This window comes from Pteropus medius, unplaced genomic scaffold (assembly GCF_902729225.1).
Source record: "Pteropus medius unplaced genomic scaffold, Ma_sr-lr_union100, whole genome shotgun sequence".
Classification (NCBI taxonomy): domain Eukaryota; kingdom Metazoa; phylum Chordata; class Mammalia; order Chiroptera; family Pteropodidae; genus Pteropus; species Pteropus medius.
Genome location: NW_024354500.1, coordinates 7,120,488 through 7,133,189, shown reverse-complemented (window position 1 = coordinate 7,133,189; position 12,702 = coordinate 7,120,488). Strand labels below are relative to the sequence as shown.

Here is a 12,702-nt window from a genome sequence, read left to right as displayed (position 1 = left end):
CCTCACACAGCAGCCAGAGGTGAGAGACTGGAAGGGACTTGGATTGAAGACATTGAGTCAAAGATATAATTCAATAGAAAGAATAAATGGCTTCCTCCTAGACACTAGTAATACTGTAAAGTGAATTGGGGTGGGGGGGTGCGGATTCCCTCCCTCCCTCTTTGCCTTACTCCTTCTCTATGGCAAACCCTCACATGCAACATAAAAAAGAACTGAAAAGTAACCAATGGGGGTGTTCATAATTTAACGATGAGTTCAGATATAACACACATATGAGGGAATGTTTCTAGATATAATCCTGGCATATACAAGAACTGACATTTCAATCCACCTGCAGAATCGACAGATACCAGAAAAATTAATTCAACACATTTATGATTACCAAATGGCAAACCTAAAGCCTTCCAAAATGAAAATACTGCTCTGCACAAATAAAGTATGTTCTAACAAGAATACTTTATTCTGTGCTGTGTATTCCATTTCTAGGACCCCGTTTGAATGATATTCAAATTTCCGGAATGGCAAATAGGATGGAAGTGGGCAATCAATGCATTTTTTAAACCAGAACACCAGAAGAGAAGACATTTCAGCCAAAGTTTTATGGTGAAATTATAAACTCCTGAAAAACTGACTTTATAATGGAAATGCTGACAGACTTTTTTCACTGGAGCAGTTTGAATGCAACACTGTAATTTAGTAATCTCTCTTACAGACTAAAGACTAATTCTAACAAGGTGTCATTTTGACTCACGTTTATTATTACCCGCAAGAATGAAAAATGCCGTTTACTCCTGAGCTGCCTGAGAACCAGGGTGGGGCAATCTCACATTTTAAGCAAGACTTTCTGCCTTACCAAAATAGCCCTCTCCACCGAAGGAATGGCAGTCAACCTTTCACGCTCAGCTTCCTTCATGTCAGCCAGAACCTTCGCAGCTCGACATGCCTTTTCTACACGTTACATTTTAATGATCTGAGAAAACCGTTATCAGAGTTAACATCTCTAATTTTACTCTAAACAGACAAAAGCAAAATATCTCATTAGGCATCATCTCCGCCAAGGTTCCCACTAGGCAGGAAAGGATTTTTATCTAAAGTAATTACCCTTTTTAGTGAAATACACTTAACAGATGAAATTTACACAGAGAGTGAGAGACTGCAGCACTAGACAGCGTAAGTGAAAACCGAGAAACGCCGTGTCTCGCTATCCGCGGGCCTGCGGGGAGTCTGTGGCTCAGTCGGGTGTGGGGCGCCCTCGTCGTTTCGCAGGAGCCACGGATCTCGGCGACCGCAAGCTGCAAGGAACGCCTTCTCCGGCCACAGACAAATCATGCCGACAGCGGCTGGAACTTCCCCCAAGTTGTCAAACTTGCCTACACGCGAGAGGGTGCTGCGGATACCCCGCGTTCCCGCGACTCCCGAAGCCAGGGGTGCGCGGCTCCTTTCACACACATACATCCAGCCCTGCCCGCTTCTTCCCACGACCCGAGTCCCCGTAAATCCTCTGCCAGACCGACGACGCCGAGTCCCCTCTCGCGGGCAGCTGGGGTAGTCCATGAGCGCCGCCCGCTGCCCTCTCCATCCGCGCTCCGCTCCGGGGCACCCACCCGGTGAGAGGACAACTGTGAGACCCACAGGGAGCCTCCGCATGGGGAGGTGAAGAGGTGTCCCATGATAAACGCCTCCACTTAGGTGGAGCTTCTGGGGCTTGGAGACTGAAGTGTGGGGAGGGAGAAGACGGTATGTGTATATACATGTTGCACTTCGATTTCATGCAGAATCTTGGAAGAAGAAATATGTAAGGTTTTCCTCTCTGATGGCACGAGCCCCTGGGTATACCTTCCCAGAGACGCATTCCGATAACCGGTCATTAGTTACTAGGGATTATACCCTGCGCGCAGCCCAAGGTCTGCGCTGCGAGGCCCCAACACCGGGACTCTAAACTTGGGCTTTGATGCCCAGCAGGCGCAGTGGTTCCGGCTACCCGGCAGCCACTGACAGCTGAGCGCAAAAGCGCGGCGGCCGCGTCCTGGCGGAGCAGCCCCGAGCGCTGACGCCGCGGCCGGGTTGCAGGCCGTTCGGAGATCGCGGGCCGGGGACCGGGCCGTGGGTCTGACAGCTGCTCCGGCTCGCGAGGACGCGCGCCTCCCTCCAGCCCGCCCTCCCCACGCCTGACTTATTACCCTCTGCTCCTCCTCCCCCTACTGTTCCAAAACACCCGTCGACGCGAGCAAAATACAATGCCGCCTCGCCCGCGGTAAACAGCCAGGCGAGAGAGTGCACATTCGCCGAGGCGCGTTCGCCGGCTCGGCTGCGACCCCCTTCGCGTTCCTAGAAAATGCCATAAAAGCGGGCAGGGCGCTCAGCCGGAGGCTGCGCGCCAGGCGACCGCGGCTCCCTTCCCGCGCCGCTTCCCCACGCCTCCCCGCCTGCCCCGCGCACCCACTGCTCCCTCAAACTTGCCCCGCCACCCCGCCCGGCGCCGGGGCCCGCGGCCGGAGACTCACCTCGTCAGAGAACTTTGCGTCCTTTTCCGCCTCCTCTTCCCCGCGTCTTCCAAACTGCAGTCCCCTCCCGGCGGCCGGCGCGGTGGGCGGTTCGGGGGTCACCGAAAGCTCGAGGAGAGGACGCGCATCACATGGCAGCTCGTTCTCAGCCCTCCGAGTGTGCCGGGAAGGGGGAGGGGAAGGGCCAAGGAGAGGCCGGAGAGAAAGCGAGAGCCCGGCGGCAGCGGGAGCGGGCAGGCGGGTGGCGAGGGCGGCAGCGGGCGCTCACGTTAGCGCCGCTGCGATCGCAGCCGAGGCGTGCACGATCGCTGCTGCTGCTGCTGCTGCTGCTGCCTGCGAGGCGGTGGCGGCTCGGCGCTGTTTGCTCCGCGCGGCGCGGCTCGCGCTCTCCCCGGAACGCCCACACTCTCAATCGCTACATTGTTGACATTCGGCGCTGACGTCACCCGCTCCCCATTCACAATAACTTTACGGGAGCCGGGCAGCGCACCTCCCCGGCCGCTGGGGCGCCGTACGCCTGGCGACTAGCGTAAGCCGCTCCGCGAATGGCGCTCCAGGGGCTGGGGCGGGGGGCGGGGGGCGGGCGCGCGCGCTCCTCCGGCTCGCGGGAGGGGGCGCGCCTCAAGCCGCCACCGCTGCTCTCCCGGCTTTGTGCGGCCGCGCGGCCTGGAGAGCCCCCTTCTCCCCGCCCAGCTGACCGCCTGACAACGTCTGGCCCGGCCCGGGACCCGCAGGGGCCTTGAAAGGCAAGGGCTGGGGTGCAGAGGGGTTGGGGGTGTGTGGCGAGGTCTGGTGTGGCACGTGGGGAGGGGGGCAGAGCCCAGGGCACTACTACACCCAGGAAGGGGAGTCAGACCTCCAGACCTGGGATTCCTGCGTTATCTAGCAGGTCCCAGGGGCAAGAAAAGATGCTCCACTGGCCCCACAAAGGTGACCCGGCCCCTTTTGGATGGGAATGAGGTGAATAAGAGTAGTTCCCGACCCAATAGCGATGTTGACATTTGAATCCTCGGGAGGGCTTCGGCCTGTCCCACTGAGTGAGCCTCTGAGCCCCCACACCAGAGTTTTAGAAGGGGCGCGAGCAATTGCGAAGCGTAAATGAAAAGCCAGTCTCCCCAGCTTCAGCCCCAGCTTCTACTGGCTGCCAGCCTCTCCCCTACTTCTCACTCTAGAGGCTGCCAGGGTGTTGCTGCTGTACTTTAAGGCCATCATGTGGCTGTCCTGTCAGAAGAAAGCTTGATGGTGGTTAGGATTTTACAGAAAGTAATTAGGACTTAGACCCAACTAACGTTTGCAATAAAAGAAGGTTGTGTTAGTGTAATGCTGGTGCCTGCAAATTTACCCTTGCCAAGGCCAGGAAATTCTGCCACGTTTCCCTGAACACCTATAACTTGGCCCCCTTGTGTACAGGCAGTATTCCATATTATTACGTGTGGTGCTGATTTTTAATGAATATTATAAAACTTTGGCTCACTGTACTGAGAGAAGGACCATAAATCCCCCCTGTAAAATGGGCACTGGCATATGCTGAGGAAGCACTGAAGCGATGCCCTGGGAGTCTTGTGATATCAGCCAAAGTGTTGCTCTGAACCACCTCAGTTTGAGGGCAGAGTTTTTAAAGGTCCCAGTTTGAATGTCTATGTGGAAAGCTAAGAAGTGGTGGAAGGGAAGCTGAAGGGCCAAGTTAATTTTTCTGAGTATTACAGAGCCTGCACCTGTAGGTGTAGAACCACACTAAGAGATTTTCTCTGCTAGACTCTCCAGTTTTCAGATGAGGAAAAGTCTCAGAGCTAGGAGCAGTCCTTGGTCTCCTGACTTTGGATCTGATGCCCTTTTTGATGAAACCCCCTGCTTCTGAGGTCCCTGTCTGGCCCCTTGGCAAGGATAGAGAATATTGATCCCTGGTGGGCCCTGGCGGGCTCATTTCTCAAAATCTGATGAATGGTGATATTTCTGTATTCCTCATTTTCGTTAGTACGTGAGTGTCAATGTGATCACTTTATGCATTTTATTAAACACTACTAAATGTTTTTCTCACTAGAGCCAGACCTATGAGGAGCATGTAAATGAATTTCTTTTTCAAGCAGGCATGGCTGCCCAGCTGTGAGTGAAGTTAGACACATCAGTGTGTGTGTATATGGGGTGGAGCGGGGGGCGGGGCAGGGTGAGGGAGAAGCTGCTGCAGGCTGATCTTGCCACCTTGCTTCTGGTTTCAAATGGATATAACAAAGGCTGTGGAGTCATTTCACTACTTGCCAAAGACTCAAACTGGAGTTTTTTAGTTTGAAATTCTCAAATATGAAATGAGACAGCAATTAGAGACAAACAAAACACCTAAAGCAACTGTGATAGCGTGTATTATCATCTACTCATTAAAGGAGGTTAAATTAGAACTAGTTGACCCCTAAGGTCACATCCAGTACTGCAATCATGTGCTTTTACAGCTGGGAATATGACAAAATCTTTGGCTTAGAGGAGCTTGAAGTATAGTAGAGAGTTATTTCATTTATTTTCAATAGTTAATTCAGAATTATGTGAATTATGTGAAATTAGCATGGTTAGTCAAGTATGGACACTCTTTTAGCAGTACCATCACAAAGGTGAGGTTATAGATGGCCTTAGCACCCTTTTCGAGAATATTTCTTGGCCATTCCCTGGGTTTGTGGTGCTGCTCTGGGCACTTGAGGCATTTACAATGTGAAACAGATGCAGGTCCTTCCCTCTCTGTATTCATGGCAGTAACTTGAGTAGACATCAACTTATTTCCCATGCCTGCAACCTTCAACCTTCTCTGATACACTTTTTCTTTTCCTGCATAATTACATGTCCAGAATATGGGCTTCATCTTTGATATGTTGCTAAGCAGGATATGATTTCCAGGGACAATCACTTCGTACCATAGCATCGAAGTCAGTAAACTTTATAAATCACGTTGATCTTATGATATAGGAAAAATTTAAATGCCTCAAAAACAGAAAGTTGAGGAAATAAAGACAGACAAAAGGAGCAAGCAGTTCTTGGGTCTTTGATTTTCTTGCTCTCCAGAACCACGTTACAGTATCTGATGATGTCAAGAAGATATAATGGTTTTTCTTAGGCAGAATTTTAAATATGGTACCTTGACTAAGATATAGCAGGGCAAAGTTAACATCCAATGAGAGAGAATGGAGTGGGATGTTTAGAGGGGGAATGTCAAAGCCAAGAGGAGCCCACACACTGAAGGAAGTCCTGTTACGGAGAAACTAAATTCTACTCATGGGGCAGATTTCTCAGAATGACAACTAAGGTTTATTATTTGAAAACCAGATGTCTTGAAGTGTACCTAAACCATAAAACCTCAGCTCAGTACTGCACAGGTGACACTTGGGAGAGCAGATGAAATTTGAATAGCTTTGAGTGGTGATTTATTCAACATTGTTGAGACACCTATTATGTGGCAGGTGCTTTTCTACAAGCTGGGATGCAGAATTCTCATTCTAATGATGAGATTGGGATGGGGAGATAATGAACCTCTCTCTCTCTATATATATACAGCATATATATATAATATATATATATAGTATATTATCTGGAAATGAAAAGTGCTATGACAGCAAATAAAGTAGATAAGAGCTCAGTAGTGATAGGGATGGGGCCATTCTTAGATAGGGTGGTTGGGTCAGGGAAGACATCCCTGATGAGAAAACATTTGAGCAGAAATGAATGAAGTGAGGGGGCAAGCTCTGCATCTATCCTGGGGAAAAGCTTTTTAGATAAGAGTAAGTGCAAAGGCCCTGAGGTAGAGTGGACTTGGCATGCTCCAGGGACAGCAAAGAGGCCACTGTGTCTGATGCAGAAGAGCCAGAAGAAGACTAGCTGGAGATGATGCCAGAGGGATAGCCAGCAGGTTTATAGTTTAGAAGAAATTGGAATACATTTATAGGGTTTTCTGTAGAGGGAGAACATGACCTGGCCTTGACCTAAAAGATCATTCTGTTTGCTAAGAGGAAGGGAGTACAAGAGTGGAAGCATAGAGACCCGGTAGATAGGCTAAAAGAGGAGTGATGGTAACTTGGACTACATAATGGCTATAAATGGAATCTAGGTACATATTCAAAATAAACCAGACAGAAATTATTGATTCAATTGTGGGATGTGAGAGAAAGAGGCATCAAAGGAAATTCTGCATTGTTGTCTGAACAGCTGAGTGAAGGAGATTCCACTTATTGATACAGGGAATGCTGTAGGAGGAGCAGATATCAGGGGGAGCTCAGGTGTTTGTGTGTGGATATCATAAATTTCTTATGCCTGTCAGACATCTAAGTGGAAAAGTTGAGTAGGCGATGAAACATGGGAATCTAAACTTCAGGAGAGTGATCCAGACTTGAGATAGAAATCTGTGTGTCAGCAACATAAAGAATCTGGGAACATGGGTGGAGAAAAGAACAGGTCTGAGGATTGACACTTGGAGCACTCTAACATCTAGAGGTCAAAAGATAAAGAAAATGAAGATCCGACCAAGGTGGCTGAGAAACAGCAGCCAGTGAGAGAGGAGGGGATAGGGGAGTGTAGCATCCTGGGGCCAAGGCAAAGAAAATGTTTTGAGAAGCCGGGAGTAATTGGTTGTGTCAACTCTGCTGATGGGTCATCTCATACATGAGATGAGAACACATTATTGACTTTTAAATTTGGTATCTTTAACAGAGAAGAGTGGTAGAGATGAACCCTGGCTGGCATGGATGAAAGAGAGAGAGAGGGAGGAGAAGAAGGGGAGGTACTCTTTAGAGGAGCTTTGCTGTGAAACAGAAAATGGAGGAATGGGTAGAGGGTTATGGGGGAAATTAGAGTTCATTGGTGAGAATAATCCTGTCAGAGGGGAAGCTGTTGATATAAAGAGAGAGGGAATAACTTATAGAGTGAAGTTCTTGAGTCAGAGAGTGGGCCTTATTTAAGGGGTAGGGCCAATTCATCCCTAGCAACAGGAGGAAAGTTATGGTGGGGATGTGCAGGGAGGCTGGATCGTAGTGTTGGGAAGTGCAGGGAGTCCTTGTCTGAGCGATTCTATTTTCTCAGTGGACTAAGAAGCAAGATCATCAGCTGATGGTGGCAGGGGGAAGAGTATGGGAGTTGGAGGAGGGAGAAAACATGTGGACTAGTGAAAGGCAATGAACAGGACTATTGGAGAGCACAGAGGAGATTTGAGGGTTACTGATTATTATAGTCTTTATGGGCATGCCACTGCCAAGAAAAGTTATTTTTCATTGTACAAAAACTTACACAAGTTTTGAAAAATAATCAGTGTATTCCAAACTAGAGAGTGCTGTAATTTTCCAGAGTAACTAGGATGACGCAAAAATTTTATTTCTAGCTATCGTTCGATTTGGCTGGCCATCTTTTTTCTTTTACCACCCGTCTCTCTTATTTGTCCCATCCTTATCTCCCTCAAAAATCACCCCAGTTCCTAAGAAGTTGTTTAGAAATAGTCCTTAAGAGGAAAGGATGTTCTCACATCCCTGTGTATAGTGACATAGCCCAAGACCTGCTTCTACAATAAAGAATAGGTGCCACTATGATTTAAAAATTTAAGTGATATAGAATAAACTAATTCTTCAACATGCATGATTGATATCTGTTGTACTAATGAGTGATGAAGAATTAGAAAACATTGGATCCTATCCTTAAGGAACTTAAAAAATTCTGAGTGGATAGTCAAAAATAATATAAAGCAATTGACAAATGCAATAATTTCATATTAAATTACTTTTGTTAATAATCTAATGAATTCTCATTACTAATAACAGTTAAAATTATTTACATAGAAATTCTATTTTTTGGAATTTGTGCTAATGAAAAAATTAAGACTGTACAGGGAAAATATTTTTTTATATAATGGCAAAAAGAAAATGGAGAAAGTCTAAATGCCTCACAATAGAGGATTGCCTAAATCAATGATGGTTCCTATATAAAATTGAATGCCAAAAATGATGTTAAAGAAGTATGTATATTAGCATGTTAATGTTTTCTTAGTACATTTTAAAAACAATTTGCAAAACAGCATGATCCCATTTGTGGAAAAATTGTCTAAGCATGCATAGAAAAAAGTCTGGAAGGATATATACACAGTGTTAAAGTGGTTCTCTCAAGATGAAGAGCTTATGAGTGTTTTTTCTTTTTGCTTAACTGGTTTTTAAATTTTTTTTCCCCTCTAATATAAATGTATTACTTCTGTAATAAAGAAAGCCAATAAAAGTCATAAAATTCAAGACGTGTGTAATTAAACTCTAATAAGAACTTAAGTGTTGTAGGTGTTAAGAGGGGGAAAAATTTTTATGAGGGTTGGAACAGCCAGGAAAGGTTTCACTGAGGAGGTAGAATGTGAGTTTAGTATCAAAGCTGGGAAGCATTCAGAGAGGAGGAAAAGTGGCTGGATATTCAACATAAAAGTGGCTGGACTTTGGTCTGACCAAAGCGACCAAGAATTGGAGAGCTGGGCAAGAGTTAAGACATGATATCAAAAAGGGTAGGTCAGAAGTGGAGGGTAAAGGTGCCCCGGCATGCTGACTAGCAAGGAACACTGAAGTATTGCAATGAGGAAGGGCCATTGTTATGGTGACTCGTTTTTTTCAAAATATAGGTTTTCCTTCCTTTTCCCTCCCATTGGCCAGGACCTTGTACCTGTTAGAAAGCAACCATTTACCTGCCTGTCTTTACTTTTTCGGACATCCCTTGAGCATACACAGACTATTTACAAGCACTCTTCTTACCTCTGGAAACACAAAATGCACGTCAGGAACTTCACAATCTAGGAGCCTAGTAAGAAAGAGGGACAGGTAAATCAACCATCACAGCACGCTAATGGCCCAAACAGAAGGACAAAAGGCATGTAGCAACTAGTCAACCTAGGAGAGTTTGGGATGACTTCCTAGAAAAGGTGGCAGCTGAGCTAGATTCTGAAGGGTGAGGAGATTTTGTCAGAAGTAAAGGTTGGGAGGTAATTCCAAGCAGGAAAATTGCAGTGGTGACAGTGCAGAAGTTGTAGGTGATTAGAAGTAACAGCCTGTAGCAGAATATAGGACTAGAAAGGTAGGCATAACCAGAAGCATGAAGATTTCATTTTATCTGTAGGACGTCATGCCCCTTGAACTTTTCCAGGGAAGTGCTCAAAATGGCAGAGGAGATAGAATGCTAACCGGCTAGAGTTCTAGAACATGGCCCCAGATGGCCTCTAAGCACAAAATGTCTTTGAACTCTCCTGTTATATGGTGAAAATTCAACTGAACTTCTGTTGTCTTCTATGATGTATATGGGTTTTTTTAATTGTAAAATCTATTTTTTAACAATCTTTGACCATCAGGACTATAAATTTCTCTCCCACATTCAAAATCTTTGGTTAAAATTGACGCACTGCAGGAAAATGCTCTGTTTATCTTGTATCTTCGCAGTTCCCCAGAGACCCTGGGAAGTCTAGCTGGAAGGATTTCTTTCTTTTCTTTCTTTTTTGTAAATTGTAGTGACTGCAAGTTATCAGTTTTGTCTAGCAAATTGGCAAAATTTTGTTTGTTTGTTTGTTTGTTTTATTATTTCTTTATTCTCATCTCTTCACCCCCTCTTCTTTAGCAACCCTCAGCTTGTTCTCTATGTCTATAGGCCTGTTTCTGTTTTGGTTTTTTTATTCATTTATTTTGTTTTTAGATTTCACATATAAGTGACATCATATGGTATTTGTCTTTCTCTGTCTAACTTATTTCACTTAGCATAGGAGCCTCTATATCTATGCATGTTGTTGCAAATGGCAAGATTTTATCCTTTTTTATTTCTGAATAATATAATATTCCATTGTATGTGTGTGTATCGCACTTTCTTTATCCATTCATATCTTGGCAATTACCAGTGAAACTGCAATTAACATAGGGTGCAATTTTTTTTTTTTTTGAATTAGTGTTTTGTTTTCTTCAGATAAATACCCATAAATGGAATTGCTAGATCATATGGAAGCTTTATTTTTAATTTTTTGAAGAATCTCCATACCGTTTTTCATAGTGGCTTCACTAATTTATAATCCACCAACAGTGTACTAGGGTTCTCTTTTTTCCACATCTTCATCAGCACTTGTTATTTGTTGATTTACTGAAGATAGCCATTCTGACAGATGTGAGGTGTTATCTCATTGTGGTTTTAATTTGCATTTCTCTGATGATTAGTGATGTTGAGCATCTTTTCATATGTCTGTTGGCCATCTGTATGTCCTCTTGGGAGAATATCTATTCAGGTCCTCTGCTCATTTTTTAATTGGATTGTTTGGGTTTTGGAGAGGAGGGGGTGTTAAAATGAATGAATTCTTTATATATTTTGGATATTAACCCTTATCAGATGTATCATTTGCAAATATCTTCTCCCATTTAGTAGGTTGTCTTTTCAGTTTTGTTGATGGTTTTCTTCACTGTGCAAAACCGAGAACATAGATGCAAGAATTATCAACAAAATATTAGCTAACCATATTCAACAATACATTAAAAGGATTATAAACCATGACCAAGTGGGATTCACACCAGAGATGCAAGGATGGTTCAACATCCATTAACAAACTAAAGGATAAAAATTATATGATCATCGCAATAGATACAGAAAACCCATTTGACCAAATTCGACATCCTTTTATGATAAAAACTCAACAAAGTAGGTATAGAAGGAACATATCTCAACATAATAAAGGACACACATAACAAACTCACATCTAATATCATGCTTAATGGTGAAAAGCTGAAAGTCTTTCATCTAAAATAGGAACAAGACAAGGGTGCCCACTATCACCACTTCTATTCAACATAGTTTTAGAAGTCCTAGCCACAGCAATCAGACAAGACAAAGAAATAAAGGCATCTGAATTGGGAAGGAAGAAGTAAAACATTATTTGCAGATGACATGATACTATATATAGAAAGCCCTTAAAGATGCCACCAAACATCTATTAGAACTAATAAATGACTCTAGGAAACTTGCAGGAGACGAAATCGATATACAGAAATATGTTGTTTCTATACACCAATAACTGATGACCAGAAATTTAAAAAATATCTCATTTACAAGTGCATCAAAAATTATGAAATACCTAGAAATAAATTTAACCAAAGAGGTGAAAGGTCTATACTCTCAGAACTATAAGACGTTGAAGAAAGAAATTGAGCTACAAATAAAGGGAACGATGTACCTTGCTTTTGATTGGAAAGATTAATATTGTTGAAATCTCCTTACTACGTAAAGTAATGTACAGAGTCAATGCAATCCTTACTACAATACCAACAGCATTGTTCTCAAAATTAGAACAACTAATCTTAAAATTTATATGGAACCAGAAAAGACCCCAAATAGCCAAAGAGATTTTGACAAAGAACAAAATGGGAGGTATGCTCCCCGGTATTATACTATACTACAAAGCTATAATAATCAAAACAGTATGCTACTGGCATATAAACATATATAGTTCAATGGAATGAAAAAGAGACTTCAGAAATAGATCCTTGCTTATATGATCAGTAGTAAGCTCTTTGACATCGCTCTTAGCAATAGCTTTTTAGGTGTGTCTCCTTGAGCAAGGGAAACAAAAGAAAAAAATAAATGGGACTACATCAAACTCACAAGGTTTTGGATGGCTTTTATTGACCAATTTCCAGTTGTCAAAGAATCATAAACAGATTTGGTTTTAGAAGAATGCCGCATTTTCTATGGGAAGGGGCTTAAAGAGGCCAGAGACAATAGCAAAAATTCTGGGACAAGATTATGGGAGCCCAAACCAAGGAAATGAGCAGGTCTGGGACTTAGAGGAGGAATTTAGATTGAGACATGTTCAGCATTTAAGGGTCTTTGGCATGTGGGAGGTCAGAGAAAGGTAGGAACAACTAGAAGGAAAAACCAATCCCGGGACTCAGAGGAGAGTAAAATCACTCTGGTAAGGGGTAGAGTGAAAAAGGAGGGCCAAGGCTGAAGCTTTGAGGAACAGCTTTGTTGGGGATGGGTGTGGGCAAAGGAAGAGGAATTCACGAAGAAGATGGGAATGAAGCAGTCAGAGGGGGAGAAGGTCTGGAGACTGACACGTCAAGAAGAGCAAGGAAAAGGGGCGCAGGAATAGCATCCCACGACAAGGAAAGGTGGGACATTAGGGAATTCCAGACCCCCTGTAGGGATAGGAGAGGATGAATGGGAAAAGTGGGTCCCTGGAGAA

The 12,702-nt window shown here is 44.2% G+C and overlaps 1 protein-coding gene across 3 annotated transcripts in view; it reads right to left on the bottom strand.

Annotated features, from left to right (window-relative positions):
• BACH2 (BACH transcriptional regulator 2) overlaps nt 1-2,902 on the bottom strand; it is a 307,297-nt gene extending 304,395 nt beyond the window's left edge. For all 3 annotated transcript variants that reach the window (XM_039853053.1, XM_039853052.1, XM_039853058.1), the window contains exon 1: nt 2,505-2,902. The gene's annotated coding sequence lies outside the window, so the exon portion shown is untranslated. The remainder of the gene's footprint in view (nt 1-2,504) is intronic.
• Between the last annotated feature and the right edge of the window lie 9,800 nt (nt 2,903-12,702).